Below are 19,103 nucleotides of genomic sequence, written 5' to 3'. Positions count from 1 at the left end.
TAAGCCGGTTTGACTGTTGTCAGTTTGGTTCGGGCCAGTGACAGCTCGATTAGTTTGGTCCAGTCACCAATTGGACCGTTGGCTCAATTTCACATACCAGACCCGATTAGACCAGTTTTTGGGTCTCGATCTCGATTTTGGGTTCTCAAGCCCAATTTTCGATCTTAGGTCCAATTTTTAAGTTCAATTACCTATTGGGCCAATTGTTTGACGTGAAATTTAATTTCCAGAAATATCATATTAATTTTAATTAATTTGATTAGTTTAATTTTACTTGATCAAAATTAATTTTCCCAAAAATTATTTAGATTTTCCAAATTAAATTTTCAAGAAAATTCTTTAATCAAATTCTCTAGTTGAACAATTCTCACAGCCGCTTAATTTATTTCTACATTGAATAAATGAACTCAATTAAATTATTTTCAAAGTCGTAGAATTTTCTTCTAATTCAAATGCAGTCCAATCGAGCTTTTGTTGAGCTAGCGGAGGGACCAATCAAACATATACAATTAAACTCTAGTAATTACAATTATGCCTAGAAGTATTGTTATGATAATTTTCAATTTACTTAATCATGAAGTTAGTCCACAAGAAGTACCATAATTGAAAACTCCTTATTGTATACTCTTTACGAAAGCATTTCATCTAACTGTTTCGTCTAATGATCTTGTCATGTGTGTGTTACCCTTATATGATATCATTGATTCCTTTGAGTTAAATACTTTCAATACAATCCTATTTTATATCATTGTCACCATTGTGTCTTATTAGTGATTAATATGATCACTGTCAACAAATGGCTGTGATAAATTACTCGTTCAAAAACAAGTACTTGTGGCCATGTTTCTTATTTATCAATCCATACAATGCCAATGAGAGGATATTGTTAATTCTTTAATCGACTAGTAAAGACATGCCATACACAAGTCATGTACCCAACATACCGACTATGGGCTTGATCATCTTTAGAGCATAAGCCTCCACTTATACTAAAGCATATGAGTTACATACGCATTGTAAGTGACTAACTAAAGATTTAGGTAAATTACACCATGGACATCACAAGTGAATTAATTCACAAACGGATTCAGAATTAATTCATCTCAGGTCTAACCCAATGTATCATTATTCCAATGAATACATCTATGTCTCTACCTGTGTAGTCAACTGTTCCGATAGCCAAGGTTAGCCACCTCCCCAGTTGGAACTGTAGACGACATAATAATCCTTCTAAGTATTTAAATCAAATGCTCACTTTGATTGTTTTACGGGATTACAGACTCGTTTAGATTATCTACTGAAGTAAGTTGTCTTTCTCGCAATGTAAACATTCTTACAATGCCACTTATCATTAGTTTAGACTTAGACAACCAACAAGCTAATATTTGCTTATCACAATTTCGCTATCCATGCAAAACATGAAAGATAGAAACACAAAAGACATAAAAGTGAAATGTGAAATTAACTTTATTTATTTATTAATCGTTCAAATACATAGAAAGTAATTACATATTTACTACAACATGGACACATTTTCCAACAATCTCCTACTTGTCCTAATGAAGTAAACGTGTCATGTTTCGTGTTCCAATATCCTCGACGTGTTTGTTAAAACTCCTAGTTATAAGAGTTTTAGTAAACGGATCCGCAAGGTTATGTTCAGAAGCTACTTTCACCACATCTACTATTCCTACGACTACTGCCTCTCATATCAAGTGATACTTTCGCGTAATATGTTTGGTCCTCTTGTTGCTTCCCATTTCCTTAGTATTAGTTATTGCAGCATTGTTATTACAATATAATGGTACAACCTTTTTCCATACCAGGAATGACTTCAAGATCGATTAGGAACTTTTGAAGACATATCGCTTCTTTAATTTTCTTAGAAGCAACCACATACTCAACCTCTATAGTAGAGTCAGCAGTGCAAGTTTGCTTTACACTTCTCTATACTATGGTTCCACCATTTAGGACGAATACGTTTCCTGATGTCGATTTCCTTGAATCTTTACAGGTTTGGAAGTTTGAGTTTGTGTCTCCAATAGGAGTAAGGTTCTTTCCAGAATACTCAAGCAGACAATCCCTGACTCTTTTAAGATACCTTAATATATGCTCTATCGTTTGTCAATGTTCAAGACTAGGATTCACCTGATATCGACTAACCATTCCCACTATAAAACATATATCTGGATATGTACAAAGCATCACATATATAAGGCTTCCAATTGCTGAAGCATATGAAACCTTACTCATGCTCTCTTTCTTCTGTTGTCTTAGGACAATCATCGAAAGAAAGATGAAAACCCAATGCAGTTAGTTGAGTGCCTAGATTCGCATCAATCATTGCAAACTGTTTTAGTGCCTTATCGATGTATGAAGCTTGTGATAGAGTTATCATTTTATTCTTTCAATCCCTAAGGATTCAAATTCTAAAAATATAACTAGCTTTACTCAAGCTCTTCATGCTAAACAGTTGAGTTAACCATAATTTAACCAATAATAATTCTTTTACATCTTTTCCAATAAGTAGAATATCATCGACATACAGAATGAGGAAGACCACCTTTTTGTCCTTTATATGCTTATAAACACAAGGTTCATCAGCGTTTTGCTTAAACTTAAAAGTCTTGATCGTTTGATCAAATCTTTTATTCCATGAGTGGGATGTCTGCTTAAGTCCATAAATGGATTTTAGTAGTTTGCAAACTTTTTGCTCATTTCCTTTGACAATTAGCTAGTGGGTTGAGCCATGTAAATGGTCTTATCAAGATAGCCTTTCAAAAATGCTGTCTTATCCATTTGCCAAATCTAGTAATCAAGAGTAGTGACAATGGATAAGAGTATGCAGATAGACTTGAGCATGACTATTGGAGAGAAGGTCTCATCGTAATCGATACCTTCTTTCTGTGTTTAACCTTTCCCTACAAGTCTAGCTTTATGTGTTTCCACTTTTCCTTTGTCGTTTCTCTTCTTCTTGTAGATCCACTTATACCCTATGGGTTTAATCCCAATCGGTAAGCCTACAAGTTTCCACATCGTATTGGATTCCTTAGAATCCATTTCGACATCCATGGCCTGTTTTTAGAGTTTGGAATCAATGTTTTGCATAGCCTCCTCGTAAGTGAGTGGATCATCATCCTCATGGTTGACTTCCGTAGTATAAATACTATCACCATAGATGAAGAAGTTTGGTTTCTTAGAAACACTCCCACTACGATGAATTCCCTTATGCTTTTGCTTGTTTGCAAGTCTTTCTACAACTCTTGAAAGTTCCTTGAGTATCACTTTACTTCGAGGTTTAAACTTATCTAAGTAGCTTTTTCCAAGGAAAGTTGTAACGCCCCGTACCCGAGACCATCGCCGGAGTCAAACACGAGGTGTTAACAGACTTAATTCATTACTTAAACAGCTCAAACAATTTATTTTTAAAATTTCCAGTTAAACTAGTAATCTGCATCACAGTTGCTTAAAAATTCATATCTCGAGTTACGAAACTCAAAATATAATTCTGTCAATTTTTCCTGAAAATAGACTCATTTATATATTTACTAATTTTTTTATAGAATTTTTTGTAGAGCCAATTAGTACAGTTTATTAGTTAAAGTCTCCCCTATTTTAGGGTTCGATTGCTCTGACCTCTGTGTATTACGAATCAGATATCTCTCTGTACAAAATTTCAATGACCATGAATTTTGTTTTTCTTAAAACTAGACTCAATAAGAAATCTGTACATATAAAGAATGAATTCTAATTATATTTGTACAATTTATGATAAATTTTTAAAGTCAGAATAGGGGATCCAGAAATCACTCTGGCCCTGTTTCACAAAAATTCAAATATCTCATAAAATATAATTCATATACCTGTTTTGTTCAATCCATATGAAAATAGACTCATTAAGCTTAAATTTCATACATACTCATCATTTAATTCCATTTCTACTATTTTTAGTAATTTTTCAAATTTACATCACTGCTGCTGTTAGAATCTATTTTATGGTAAATTTTACCTATTTCATGGTTTCCATGGATTAGCTAGCAATTTGACATACATAACACCAAATATGATCATGATTAGCCATTCCAATGGCTAATCATTACCAAGCATTTCCATACCACTCAATAAACAGATCATAAGACCATATATACAAAATGATTATAATGCTATACATGCCATACTCAAAATATACAAGCCATTATGCCAAGATGGTATACAGATAGTGTGAGCGAACCTCCGACCGTTCCCGATTTTCGAGCTGGCTTGTCAAAACTACAAGGAATGAAAAGGATGGAGTAAGCATAAATGATTAGTAAGTTCACATGCAAATAGCAAGTAACATAACCATATAAGCAAACATAAAACATCATTTGCATAATCATCACCAAGACATTCATATCATATTTTCATTTATCATCTTACCATATTATTGTTATATCGATTTTTCAACCCGAGGGTTAAGTACATACCTGTTCAAAGTATCCATTTCACAACACTCACCAATACGTCTCTTTCATCTCTAGTATTCCTCCATTTGAGTAGAACTTTACCTGTTGAACACATCGGAATATAATTCGGATACATGGAAAGTTTGCACATAAGTGTCACATATGTAGCCAAGCTACCATGTAACCCGCCCATAAGCGAACTCGGACTCAACTCAACGAGCTCAGGCGTTCGCATCCACAAGTGAACTCGGACTCAACTCAACGAGCTCGGATGCCTAGTTACATCTCTTGAACTCGGACTCAACTCAACGAGTTCGGACATTTGCATCCATAAGTGAACTCGGACTCAACTCAACGAGTTCGGATGCCCAAATATCCTAGTGACATGTCACTTGTATCCTAATCCATTCCTAAGGTTCAACGGGACCTTTTTCCCAATCATGTGTCTCAACCATCTTCTACGGAATGCCGATATCGATACTCTAGTAGTATTTCACATTTTCCAAGTATATCACACAATTTGACATATTATCAAACAATTATCACGAGTATAATATTTCATAATAATTATCATATCATTTAAATAACATAAAAATTTAAAATAATAACTATGTTACCAACATTTACATATGAACTTACCTCGTATGCTAAAATGGCTACTTTTACCATTTCGTCCACAACTTGGTATTTTTCCATTTTAGCCTGAATTTTAGTTTTCCTTGCTCTATCATTTAAAATATAGTCTAATTAGGACTCACATTATTCAAATTGACCCAAAATCATATTTTGGCAAAATTACAGTTTTTGCCCCTAAACTTTTGCATATTTACACTTTTGCCCCAAAGCTCGTAAATTAAACTTCAGCCTATTTTCTTATGTTTTATGACATGCTGATCATTTTTCTCTTCTATGGAAACAGAAAATTCTCACTCTAACATGTACTTATGACTATTAGGTATTTTTACCGATTAAGCCCTTTTGCTCGTTTTCACTTAAAACCGAGTAGCACAAGTTGTCTAACATAATTTAAAACCTCATATTCTATCATAAAACACCAAAATACACAAATTTCACCTATGGGTATTTTTCCAAATATAAAACCTAGGTTAAATTATTGCTAGAATAAGCTAAATCAAGTTACCGGGACTCCAAAAATGTAAAAATCATTAAAAACGAGGCTAGAACGGACTTAAAATCGAGCTTGGAAGCTTGAAAAACCCTAGCCATGGTTTCTCCTTGCTATATTCGGCCATGGGGTTGAAGATGAGCAAAATTGGCTTTTAATTTTGTATTTTAATTCATTTTACCCTAAATGACCAAAATGCCCTTACTACTAAACTTTCCAAAATTCCATCCATGTCTAATTTTGTCCATAGACTTATAAATTGGTAAAATTTCTATTTAAGACCTCCTAATTAATATTTCAAAACAATTTCATACTAGAAACTTCTAGAATGCAAGTTTTGCAAATTATTCGATTTAGTTCCTAATTTCAATTTAAGCACTTTATGCATAAAATTTCTTCACGAAATTTTCACACAATCATGCAATCATATCATAGACCTTAAAATAATCATAAAATAATTATTTGTATCTCGAATTTTGTGGTCACGAAACCACTATTCCGACTAGGCCCAAAATTAGGATATTAGAACTCTCCCCCTCTTTAGGGATTTTCGTCCCCGAAAATCTTACCAGAAAAGTGGTCTTCACTTAGATTCCTCAATTTCATATTCGGCGCTGAAGAACTTTCACTCAGGCGGTGCCTCCAATATATCTCATTAATTTCTCATATATTCTGAAAGTTTACGAACTCATCTCTTAATTGTTCTTAAATTTTCAACCTTTCTTCGTTTCCCTTGTCATCTTGACATAAAACCAGATCTCAATTTGGTTAATGGAGACTAGAATTCCAAGAAATTCAACAATCAAAAAGACTTGAAATTCCATGAATCTGATAAGTAGGAATTCATTCAATACCGATATGATTTATAGATCTCGCCAAACATATAACAATAGGATACATCACATTTTCCTCTTTCCGCCATGGAAATAATTCTGATATGGCCTCAAGAATAATCCTTCTCATTTCCATCTCAATATCAACACTGGCAAGGATAATTTTGATAGATCCCAATGCTCGGCTTTAACCTCTTTAACAACTCAGATTTTATGTAAGATCGAATGCTTTAAACTATCACATTACCTCACTGTCTTGAAACAGTTCACAATTCATACAACAGTACATTACTGAAAGTCAGGAAGTCTTTGCTCAATGTAGACTAGTCTAGTTCAGACGCTTCGGTTACTGATATTCTCATCTATTCGAACTTTGTCAACATGTAATAAACTTTTCAGCTTTCACAAGACGAAAACCTTATCATTCGTAGTGACTTTAACTAATATCCAACTCTTTCTAATAAATATACACTTCTCGTTCGGACTATTTACTCTTTTATCTGTACAAAATGAAATTCTATTATCGACTTGAGAAAATAATCCGACATAATTGTCACATGAAATCTTTCAAATAAATAATTCACCATACCGATTTGAAACTCGCGCTTTTATCACTTATGCCTTTATCGATGTCAAATCCTTACGTAAATTAGAAAAATCCCAATACTAAAATCACCACATTACCAAGATCAAATTAGAAGTATAGTCATATTTGACATGATTATCACAAGTCAAGAACGACTTGAACATGAGTCTTAATTGACAAATTATGGAACAAAGATAACAAGAAAACCGAATAAAGAAATCCAAGATAGAGAAACCCGAATAAAGAAATCCGAATAAAAAGATCCGGGATAAAGAAACCCAAGATATGATACTATGCCGAGAATCGAAAACCAAACTCACGAGAGAAAATACAGAATACCTCGATAATTCTTCAAAGAAAGAAAGTCCAAAAGAAAACATCATTTAATCCCACCGAATCAAATATAACAAGAACAATATATCTTCCCATACATATATATCGATGAAGCATCAAGTAGAAGAAACAGAAACATAATATCTTACGTATTCTCTCATCAATTCTTATCGATTTAAATGAAATAGAATACCCGATGAAATAGAGCAATATAAATTATAAACCAATCAGACTACCAATGCTTTCATCCAACACCGAATTAGAAGACATTCCCATATAACAAGAATTTCTTCAAAGATCAATAGCCATAGAAATATTTCGAGAACGGGTAAACACATAGAACATCTCAAAAGAGACCGCTAAATCATCCACCATAACTATCACACTCAGATAGTTCACATTTCAAATATCATTTCCCCAACTAGTTCTCGCTATTACAAATTTCATATTAAACCATTCACTAAAGAAGGCCAGTTCTGAATAAATTTCAATTTACACTTTTCTCGACCTTGCACCGAGTAATTCGATTTACCAAAGAGAATTCCTTCTCTAACGGGACAATGCATAATTCCAATAATCTTTATATCAATCCGATACTTTATCGGCTCGACTTTACTTATCAGCTCATTTTCAATCTCTCGATCATACTTATAATTATTCTATCATTTGAACTCTTTGGGTTCTCAACCGAAACTTATTCAATACAACTCTCATGAAATTCCATTATAAGTACCACTTCGTAAGGGGAGGGTTGTAGGACCTCGACTCGACTTTCTTATACATACACATATGACACAACTTCCATCATCATAGCAACATCATCAAAATCATGTCATTCATTCAGCAATGCAACATTCATGTTGGCTTACACCAATTTTCCTATTGTCCCATTTAGACAATATACTTATGCATACATTCTATGTTTTCTAGATAGCTTTACTTATCCATTCATTTAATTAAATTAATTCATGCTCATGACATCATATAAGGCCAAACAAACATAGATATTTGCATCACAATCACAACTTTCATTTCGTGCATCATCATGTACATATCATTACAATCATATAATTCATCCAACAATTTAACATAGATAAGTTCATTTCATTATAATCCTTTATCTCATAAAATTGTATATCATTAACATTCATCAACATTCAACGTCCAATCAAGATAAGGACATTTTCATTCGTATCATGATATTTTGACCTTTATTCATACCTCTACTACTTTCTATTTATTCTGTTCATCTTATCAAGTAAGCCACATACACTACATCGTATGAGCATTAAGCAAATATGGATATTTATCACAACATGAACTTTCATCTCACATATTATCACATATGTATCATAAACTTTTATTCATACTTTTCTGAACCGAGACTTATCATAATCATAACTTTACTCAAATACCTTCGCATAACATTGAACATGGTCAGCGCAGCTCAGTTGGAGAGTACCCTGTCTAAATAAGACGGTACTTATACGCGTCGGAAGATATCACACTATCATAGATCAGTGGCATGTATAGCTAAACTTTTACACATGCTAAGTTAGTCCGAGAACAGACTAAACCTGCTCTGATACCACCAAATGTAACGCCCCGTACCCGAGACCATCGCCGGAGTCGAACACGAGGTGTTAACAGACTTAATTCATTACTTAAACAGCTCAAACAATTTATTTTTAAAATTTCCAGTTAAACTAGCAATCTGCGTCACAGTCGCTTAAAAATTCATATCTTGAGTTACGAAACTCAAAATATAATTCTGTCAATTTTCCCTGAAAATAGACTCATTTATATATTTACTAATTTTTTTATAGAATTTTTGGTCAAGCCAATTAGTACAGTTTATTAGTTAAAGTCTCCCCTAGTTTAGGGTTTGACTGCTCTGACCTCTGTATATTACGAATCAGATATCTCTCTGTACAAAATTTCAATGACCATGAAGTTTGTTTTTCTTAAAACTAGACTCAATAAGAAATCTGTAAATATAAAGAATGAATTCTAATTATATTTGTACAATTTATGATAAATTTTTAAAGTCAGAACAGGGGATCCAGAAATCACTCTGGCCCTGTTTCACAAAAATTCAAATATCTCATAAAATATAATTCATATACCTGTTTTGTTCAATCCATATGAAAATAGACTCATTAAGCTTCAATTTCATACATACTCATCATTTAATTCCATTTCTACTATTTTTAGTGATTTTTCAAATTTACATCATTGTTGCTGGTAGAATCTATTTTATGGTAAATTTTACCTATTTCATGGTTTCCATGGATTAGCTAGCAATTTGACATACATAACACCAAATATGATCATGATTAGCCATTCCAATGGCTAATCATTACCAAGCATTTCCATACCACTCAATAAACAGATCATAAGACCATATATACAAAATGATTATAATGCTATACATGCCATACTCAAAATATACAAGCCATTATGCCAAGATGGTATACAGATAGTGTGAGCGAACCTCCGACCGTTCTCGATTTCCGAGCTGGCTTGTCAAAACTACAAGGAATGAAAAGGATGGAGTAAGAATAAATGCTTAGTAAGTTCACATGCAAATAGCAAGTAACATAACCATATAAGCAAACATAAAACATCATTTGCATAATCATCACCAAGACATTCATATCATATTTTCATTTATCATCTTACCATATTATTGTTATATCGATTTTTCAACCCGAGGGTTAAGTACATACCTGTTCAAAGTATCCATTTCACAACACTCACCAATACGTCTCTTTCATCTCTAGTATTCCTCCATTTGAGTAGAACTTTACCTGTTGAACACATCGGAATATAATTCAGATACATGGAAAGTTTGCACATAAGTGTCACATATGTAGCCAAGCTACCATGTAACCCGCCCATAAGCGAACTCGGACTCAACTCAACGAGCTCGGGCGTTCGCGTTCACAAGTGAACTCAGACTCAACTCAACGAGCTCGGATGCCTAGTTACATCTCTCGAACTCGGACTCAACTCAACGAGTTCGGACATTCGCATCCATAAGTGAACTCGGACTCAACTCAACGAGTTCGGATGCCCAAATATCCTAGTGACATGTCACTTGTATCCTAATCCATTCCTAAGGTTCAACGGGACCTTTTTCCCAATCATGTGTCTCAACCATCTTCTACGGAATGCCGATACCGATACTCGGTAGTATTTCACATTTTCCAAGTATACCACACAATTTGACATATTATCAAAAAATTATCACGAGTATAATATTTCATAATAATTATCATATCATTTAAATAACATAAAAACATTTAAAATAATAACTATGTTACCAACATTTACATATGAACTTACCTCGTATGCGAAAATGGCTACTTTTACCATTTCGTCCACAACTTGGTATTTTTCCATTTTAGCCCGAATTTCAGTTTTCCTTGCTCTATCATTTAAAATATAGTCTAATTAGGACTCGCATTATTCAAATTGACCCAAAATCATATTTTGGAAAAATTACAGTTTTTGCCCCTAAACTTTTGCATATTTACACTTTTGCCCCAAAGCTCGTAAATTAAACTTCAGCCTATTTTCTTATGTTTTATGACATGCTGATCATTTTTCTCTGCTATGGAAACATAAAATTCTCACTCTAACATGTACTTATGACTATTAGGTATTTGTACCGATTAAGCCCTGTTGCTCGTTTTCACTTAAAAACGAGTAGCACAAGTTGTCTAACATAATTTAAAACCTCATATTCTATCATAAAACACCAAAATACACAAATTTCACCTATGGGTATTTTTCCAAATATAAAACCTAGGTTAAATTATTACTAGAATAAGCTAAATCAAGTTACCGGGACTCCAAAAATGTAAAAATCCTTAAAAACGAGGCTAGAATGGACTTACAATCGAGCTTGGAAGCTTGAAAAACCCTAGCCATGGTTTATCCTTGCTATATTCGGCCATGGGGTTGAAGATGAGCAAAATTGGCTTTTAATTTTGTATTTTAATTCATTTTACCCCTAAATGACCAAAATGCCCTTACTACTAAACTTTCCAAAAATTCCATCCATGTCCAATTTTTGTCCATAGACTTATAAATTGGTAAAATTTCTATTTAAGACCTCCTAATTAATATTTCAAAACAATTTCATACTAGAAACTTCTAGAATGCAAGCTTTGCAAATTATTCAATTTATTCCCTAATTTCAATTTAAGCACTTTATGCATAAAATTTCTTCACGAAATTTTCACACAATCATGTAATCATATCATAGACCTTAAAATAATCATAAAATAATTATTTGTATCTCGGATTTTGTGGTCACGAAACCACTATTCCGACTAGGCCCAAAATCAGGATATTACAAAAGTAGCATGGGTAGAAACTTTAATTGTATTATCTTTTCAGATTGTAGAATAATACACCCTTTATTCCTTTCGAATATCCTACTGACATGCACAATTCTGTCTATACATCTAACTTCTTTGCATCCTTATCCAGAACGTGTGCTGGACAACCCCATATTCTAAAGTGATTTAGAGCGGGTTTCTTTCTGTGCCATAATTCATAAGGTGTCTTACAAACAGACTTGGTTGGCACATCATTTAGAATATAGCAAGTCATTTACAAAGAATAATTTCTTTGAATAATAATCCCTTTATTTAATGTCACAGAATAACCGTCATTAAATAAACATGCTCCAGAAATTAAGTTTCTCCTAAAATGAGGTACATAAAACACGTTCTTTAAAACAGTTATAACAACCTGTTTTTCAGTAGTACTGAGAATGGTGGTTTTGGATCCCCAATTTTTGATGATCAAGTCAGTAAATATTATTTTATAATTTTTATGAGTATATTATAGAGTTATATTAAGTCCTAGTCCAAAAATTTTAGTGATTGATTAGTTAATTAAGGAAAAAAGACTAAATTGTAGAATACATAAAAGTTAATCACTATTGAATTTTATTAGTTAAATAGCTTAATTATCAAATGTGCAAAGGTTTATGTTGTAAATAGAACCTATGCACACAATAATCATGCATAACACAAATAACATCTTTATGCAATGTATTACACCAGATAACCATTCAACAATTATCTACTATTACGATCAACGATTAGAATGGCAATTTCACACAACATCTAGCAACTAGAAGGCATAGTGCAGGTACTCACCTTATTCTCTTATCCTTGATAGCTTAGCTAGACCAAACGCCAGAGCTTCCTTCATCCTGACAGCTAAGTATGAAACCCAGAACTTTAAATTATACAAAAGCTTTGAGAGTATTATTCTATTTCTTTCTTTCATTCCTAAACATAGAGGGAGATAAGGAGACTTACCAGTTCCTCATTTCTTCATTACTAGCCTTAAACTCACACCTCTGTTTCTACATGTAAAGCTCCCATCATCCACATCCCCCTTCTCTTTCAGGATGACTGAAAAAGATAATGCTAGGGAGAGGATAAAATTTATCAACAGAATTCAACAAATTCTACCTCTACTCGTGTATTTGGTCCCATCTAGCATTTGGTTCTTGTAAAATTCTCCAAGCTTATTTCGTAAGAAGCGTTGCATTAAAGGCTCGAAAATCTCTAAACCTCATCCTGCCTTTCTTATTTTGATTTGCAAGTTTGTTTCATAACATTTGGTTCATTACAAAGAGTAATAGGGACTTTGAAACATTGCATGATGTAAATAAGCATAACGACACCATTGATTTGATAAAAACTTCATGCTCTGCTTGTGATAGAAGTTTCCCTTTTGCAACTGCCAATCTTCATAGAGATTTTTTAGAGGAAAGTAAGAGCCTTTTTTTTCCCCTTTCCAAAATGCAAAGCAACCCTAAATACTTGGAATCTCTTGACATTGTTGAGAGTTCCATGAGTTGAACTGATAGAATCTGAATAGGTGTTAGGGGAGAAAAAAATGAAAGATTTGTCTTGATTCACCATTTTCCCTATGGCATCTTGGAAAAGAGATAAGCAATCATGTACGGTTACAATATTGGTGTGATCAGCTTTGCAGAACAATAAACAAACATCTGCTACAAATTTATGTATTGAACTCAAATCATAAAAGTACAAATCGAAACTCATGTACAAATTTTGCTTTTCCTATCTCTCGAGATGGCTCGACATTGTCTTTAGCTATGCTTGGTAATGCAATTATAAAAAATGTCAATTCACATCCCCCGTCACATTAAAATACATAGCCAACATATTTTGCATTTGATTCATTTTAGTCCCCAAAACAAAGATACTCATATTTTTCCATATCTAACATCGGATTAAAATCCAATTTCACATTGTTTTATTAGGGACCTTATACTTTCTATTTATAAAATAATTTTATGATAATTTTTGATTTATTCAATTTAGTCCCTAATGTCACAAAGTTATCTAATAAGTTTAATTTAATTTCTAACTTGTCCCTTATCATAATCTAAGCTTACTACTACTGATTTCTTCAAATCAAGCTCAAAATCACCAATTTCATTTTAATGACAACTTGTTAAATATTTAACAATTAGAGGAATTGATACATAAGCTAGCTAAATCAAGCTCCCATGATCAAGAATCTATAAAATATTCAAAGGTTTAGCTTAATTGCCTTAGATAATTGGTGTCTAGATGGACTAAAGAAGATTGAGATTTTCTTTTCTTTTATTTGGCATGGATAGTTGTAAATGGGAAAGAACTTTCCACTTAAATTTCATATATATATACACTCTAATTAGTAGTTTAATTATTATACTTAAGCATGATTAGTTTGTTAATTAAGACACATTTATATATTTTTAATTATAAATTAAAAATAAGTAGAATCATCATCATTCTCCACAAACAATACAAGGAATAATGATTTAATAACCATTTATACCCTTTGGAAAATTGCTAATTAGATCTTTAAGCATTTTCTAAATTAAGATTTAATAGCGATTGAAAATTCACAATTTAGTCATTAACCTTTAATTAATGATTTTCTTAGTTAAATTTGTAATGATTTGATTTTGAGTTTAGTCGAACAAAGGGTTTCGAACCACGTTCGAGGCCGATAAAATTATTTTGATGTTATTTTATGTGTTATAATGTGATTTTATAAGTGCATGTTAATTTTGGTATATTAATTTTAACGATTTCTAGTCCAATTTCAAAAAAGGACTAAATCGCGTAAAAAGTAAAAGTGTTTTAATACCTAAAGGTGTTAAATTGCCTTGTATCTTAAATTGGGGGTTTTTAATGTGAAATTAGGCCATTGAAAGAGTGATTGCCCGCCATGAGACAAGGAATTAAATGGTCAAATATGTTAGGTAAGTGTTGGGTGACTTATTTGACAAATAAGTAATAAAATAAAGAAAAGAAAATATCATCTTTTCTTCATCTTCTCTCCACTGATTTTTCCAGTCAAGAAAAGGGTTTAGAAGTTGGAAAATTTCAGCAAAGAAACTCCCATGCTAATGATGAAAACCGAGATTCGGGCTTAGAATGAGGAAAAACGAGAAATTGATGTTTAGGCCTCTTTTACCAATTTGGTGTCGAGGTAAGTTCATATAACTAAATAAGCATGTTATCCATGTTATTGTTAATATACTTGAATCTATCTTGCTTCGGTTATATTGAATTATATGTTGATGATATTGAGTATGATGAAAGTGATGCCAAAAGTTAATAACATTCACGTGATGGTAGAAGACATTAGAAATTCAATGGAATATGATATCCCATAGAAACGAGTAAGTCGTATGTAAATAATATAACTACATCGTTATTACACGTATTTGAACTGATATAGCATAAATTGCTTGATTGTGGAAATGATTATGTATGATGAGAATTGATGTACAGGAACCTCCCGGTTGAACCTTAGGAATAAACGAATATTCATGCCATGACATTGGGTGATGTGTGTGTGCTAGTGTAAGACATGTCTGGGACATGCATCGGCCACATTATGAGAGCCAGTGTAAGACCATGTCTGGGACATGACATCGGCATTGAGACGAGAGCTAGTGTAAGACATGTCTGGGACATGCATCGGCCTCGATATGTAAGCTAGTGTAAGACATGTCTGGGACATGCATCGGCTATGAGATGTTCTAGTGTAAGACATGTCTGGGACATGCATCAGCACGGATATGTGAGAGCAAGTGTAAGACCATTTCTGGGACATGACATCGGCATTATCCCTATGTTTGAGGCTCAGTGAATATCCGATAACTTTTCAAATGGTTCAACGGTGAGAGTTACGGTTTAAGTTAAATGAGAAAGGTTATGACCATATTGTGAGTGGTACAGGTACTAACATGAAATTGATGAGATGTGAATTCAATTCATGTTATATTATTAGTAAGGAATGAATATGAGCATGTTGAGTAACATAGGTATGTATGCCAAGCTTATGAGAAATGATTTCAGTTTATGATGCACATTTGATGAAGATGTAAATAGGTAATTCATGCCTATGAGAATGATTTTGTGATGACCTTGTGATTATAGGTCTATACTTATGATGTATGAATATGTAACCTTACCAATGTGGTGGAAATGAATTAATATGGTGTGATAAACTTAGCATCGTTAGTTTACACTAAAATAGTTTTGGACAGCAGCCATAGTCTGACTTTGAAAATACACTAAAAATAGTGGAAAATGAGTTAGAGGCTGAATAAAATATTTAATTAAATATTATTGAGTCTAGTTTCTTATAAAATAAACCATGTAAGCAAAAGAATTTCCTAGAATGAAGTATTTGAAGTTGTGCGATTCAGAGTCAGAATGACTTCGAAATCCCCTATTCTAATTTGAGAAAATCATTATAAATTGTAAAAAACTATTTATGAGTTATAATTTATATTTTTAGAATCCTTAATGAATCTAGTTTCAAGAAAAATAGACAAGAACATTATTCGAGTCCTGTGCTATGGGATAATTGAACTTTAGTACAAAAGGGTCGGAACTATTAGACAGTGAATCAAGGGTAACTTTGAGGAATAAACTGTGCTATTTGGCTAAACCAAAAATTATGGAAATTTTATGGTAGAAAGGTACATGATTCTAGTTTAAATGAAAATTAACAAAACTTAATTTAGAGTTTCGTATCTCCAGTTGTAAATATTTCATTGACTATTGTACAAGAAGATAGCTTATCATGACTTGAGAATATGTTGAGAACTTGGATAAAACATGTTAATGAGTTGCTTATTATTTTCATATAAACTTACTAAGCGTAAAGCTTTCCCCTTTCCTTTCCCATGTTCTCTAGGGTTGCCAGGTTTGCTCGGGTTGGAGTTCATCGGGGATATTATCACACTGTCAAGCTATCGCTATTGGTGTAAGTGATTTCAAGTACTTTGAGTCTATGACATGTATAGGAGTTTAAATATTCGAGTATGTGATATTATTTTAGCCAAATGTATTGGCTTATTTTGATTATGGGGTTGTAAACCCATTTTAAAGATGCATGCATGTGCTATGGACTTACGTGATGAGTTTATAATGATTATGGCATGAATGTGGTAAAGATGTGAGTAAAATCTATGATATCTATTGCATGTGAAATTGCCATGATCATGACATGTTAGAAATGTTTAAGTGTCTAATTTTTCCATGTTGTATGCTATTGTATAAGTATGCGTGCATGTGTTGTGAGGGGGACAAAATGGCTTGAAAAATAGCCTTGTATTTGTCCACACGGGTAGACACACAGGCATGTGTCTAGGCTGTGCGTGACACACGGTCCACCCCCATGGGCGTGTTGTCTAGCCGTGTGTCCCCTGCACCTAATTTTTTCAAGTCAGTATGCATAGTAGTAAGCACACGGGCAAGAGACATGGCCATGTGTCTCAGCCGTGTGAAGGACATGGCCATAGGACACAAGCGTGTGCCTTGGCCGTGCGGCTTTAATTTGTTTATAACCAAATTGGCAGAGTGTCCAGGTTTTTGGACACGGGTTCGGGACACAGGCGTGGCCCTAGCACACGGGCGTGTGGAGCCTTAAAGCATGAAAATTTTCTAAGTTTTTCTTAAGTTCTAAGTTTAGTCTTGAACCGTCTCTAATGCATGTTTTGGGCCTTGTGAGCCCGTTTAAGGGACGAAATGTATGTGAAATGAAAAGTTTTAAATTGATCAAAATTTTACGGCCCGATTTTATATAGTTGGTTGAGTTTAAGTCCGATATCACCTCGAACCCTGTCCTAGTGTCGAATACGGGCGAGGGGTGTTACAAAATTACTTAACTAATCCTTAATATATTTTCATAATAACTCTGTATATCATCCTATTTTATCTTTACAGGCTTGATTTACAGAAATGAGGTTCCGAAATCTTATTTTTCAACACTACCAAAAATCAAATCGTTACACCACCAAACATTTTGATTCAAACTTGAAACTCCACCTTATCCTTCTAGTCTTTTGGAGATAAAGGATAAACGGGGCATGATCTAATTCCATAGCCACTTAAATTAGACCATTAGCACTTCAATAAGTATTCACCCTAAGATATGTTGAAAAACCGACAATCCAATTTTTCTTGGATACAATCATTGTCGACTTTGTTATTAGACCAAGTAAAACCACCTTCGCTCACATTAAGCTTGATGAACTCACACTCTTCTAACCATTCTCCAAAGTCTCGACAAGCATTGAGATCCATGGGTCTGCCACCTCTTTTTTCTCCTTGGTTTTTAATAGCAATAAAGTCACCCAATCTGATCTACGGTTTTCTTATATCAAAATTTAGCTCGGCAATATTATTCATGACCAATTTCTATTATTTTTCTACGGGCATACATACACAAAGGAACACTACCAATCAGATTTTATAAGTCACTGGGTGTTGGCGTGGATGAAATTTTTATTGGAATTAGTCACCGAGACCACCAACTCACCCGACCTCCAAAGTGCCAAACCCTCCAAATAAACTAACGAGATCAACATAGAAACTATCAGAGAAACCCAATCTAAACTTATTATAATTTAGCTTATGTATTATGATTGAACCAAAATTAGATAATTAAATGTGGGATTGAGGATGCTCCTTTTGTTTGTTTTCAACTATTATTAATTTATCAATCTTAGTCTTTGTGACATCTTCAAGCATTGAATTATCATTTATATAATTTTTTAGTCACATGGGGTTTAATAGGGAAAATTTTCTGTTAATCTAGATATTTTGGTACAAATTACCTAGGGTCTAATAAGAAAAACTATCCTTTACTGCTTTTTTTTTCACCAATCCTTTTAACTGAAACAGAAGCTTGTGTTTAATCTCCAACTATGATAATTGGAAATTTGTTACATTTGTTTATCCAATCAAGTTGGATATTGGACAATGTAATTTGTAATATGGAAAGATTAGCCCAAATGATTATTACTAATAACCATGTCAAAATATATATATAAATATTTAAAATAAAAGAGAGTGATTTATTTACATCACGATTAATATTTTAACAATTTAATAATCATATATTTTTTTTCTTTTTTATACCATGCATGTCAACTTTGACATAAATTAAAAATTTCTAAGTTTTTTTATGTTAAAAAAACTATTATTAAGTAGTTTTCATCTTTGAGAATTTTTGTGTGTCTCTTTTCCAAAGAGGCTCGTTTCCTTATTTATATGATACGGTTCATGGATGTGACATCCAAGGTAGGCCCCTATGCAAGCTAATATTGTAACACCTCGAACCTAATTGAGAAGATTCAACTCGAACCTAGTGTGCCACATTAGCCACCGAAGTGACTCTCCGTTAGCTCCCAACCTAACTTCTAGCAC

The sequence above is a fragment of the Gossypium arboreum genome, chromosome 1 (assembly GCF_025698485.1).
Source record: "Gossypium arboreum isolate Shixiya-1 chromosome 1, ASM2569848v2, whole genome shotgun sequence".
NCBI lineage: Eukaryota > Viridiplantae > Streptophyta > Magnoliopsida > Malvales > Malvaceae > Gossypium > Gossypium arboreum.
This window is presented reverse-complemented; position numbering follows the sequence as displayed.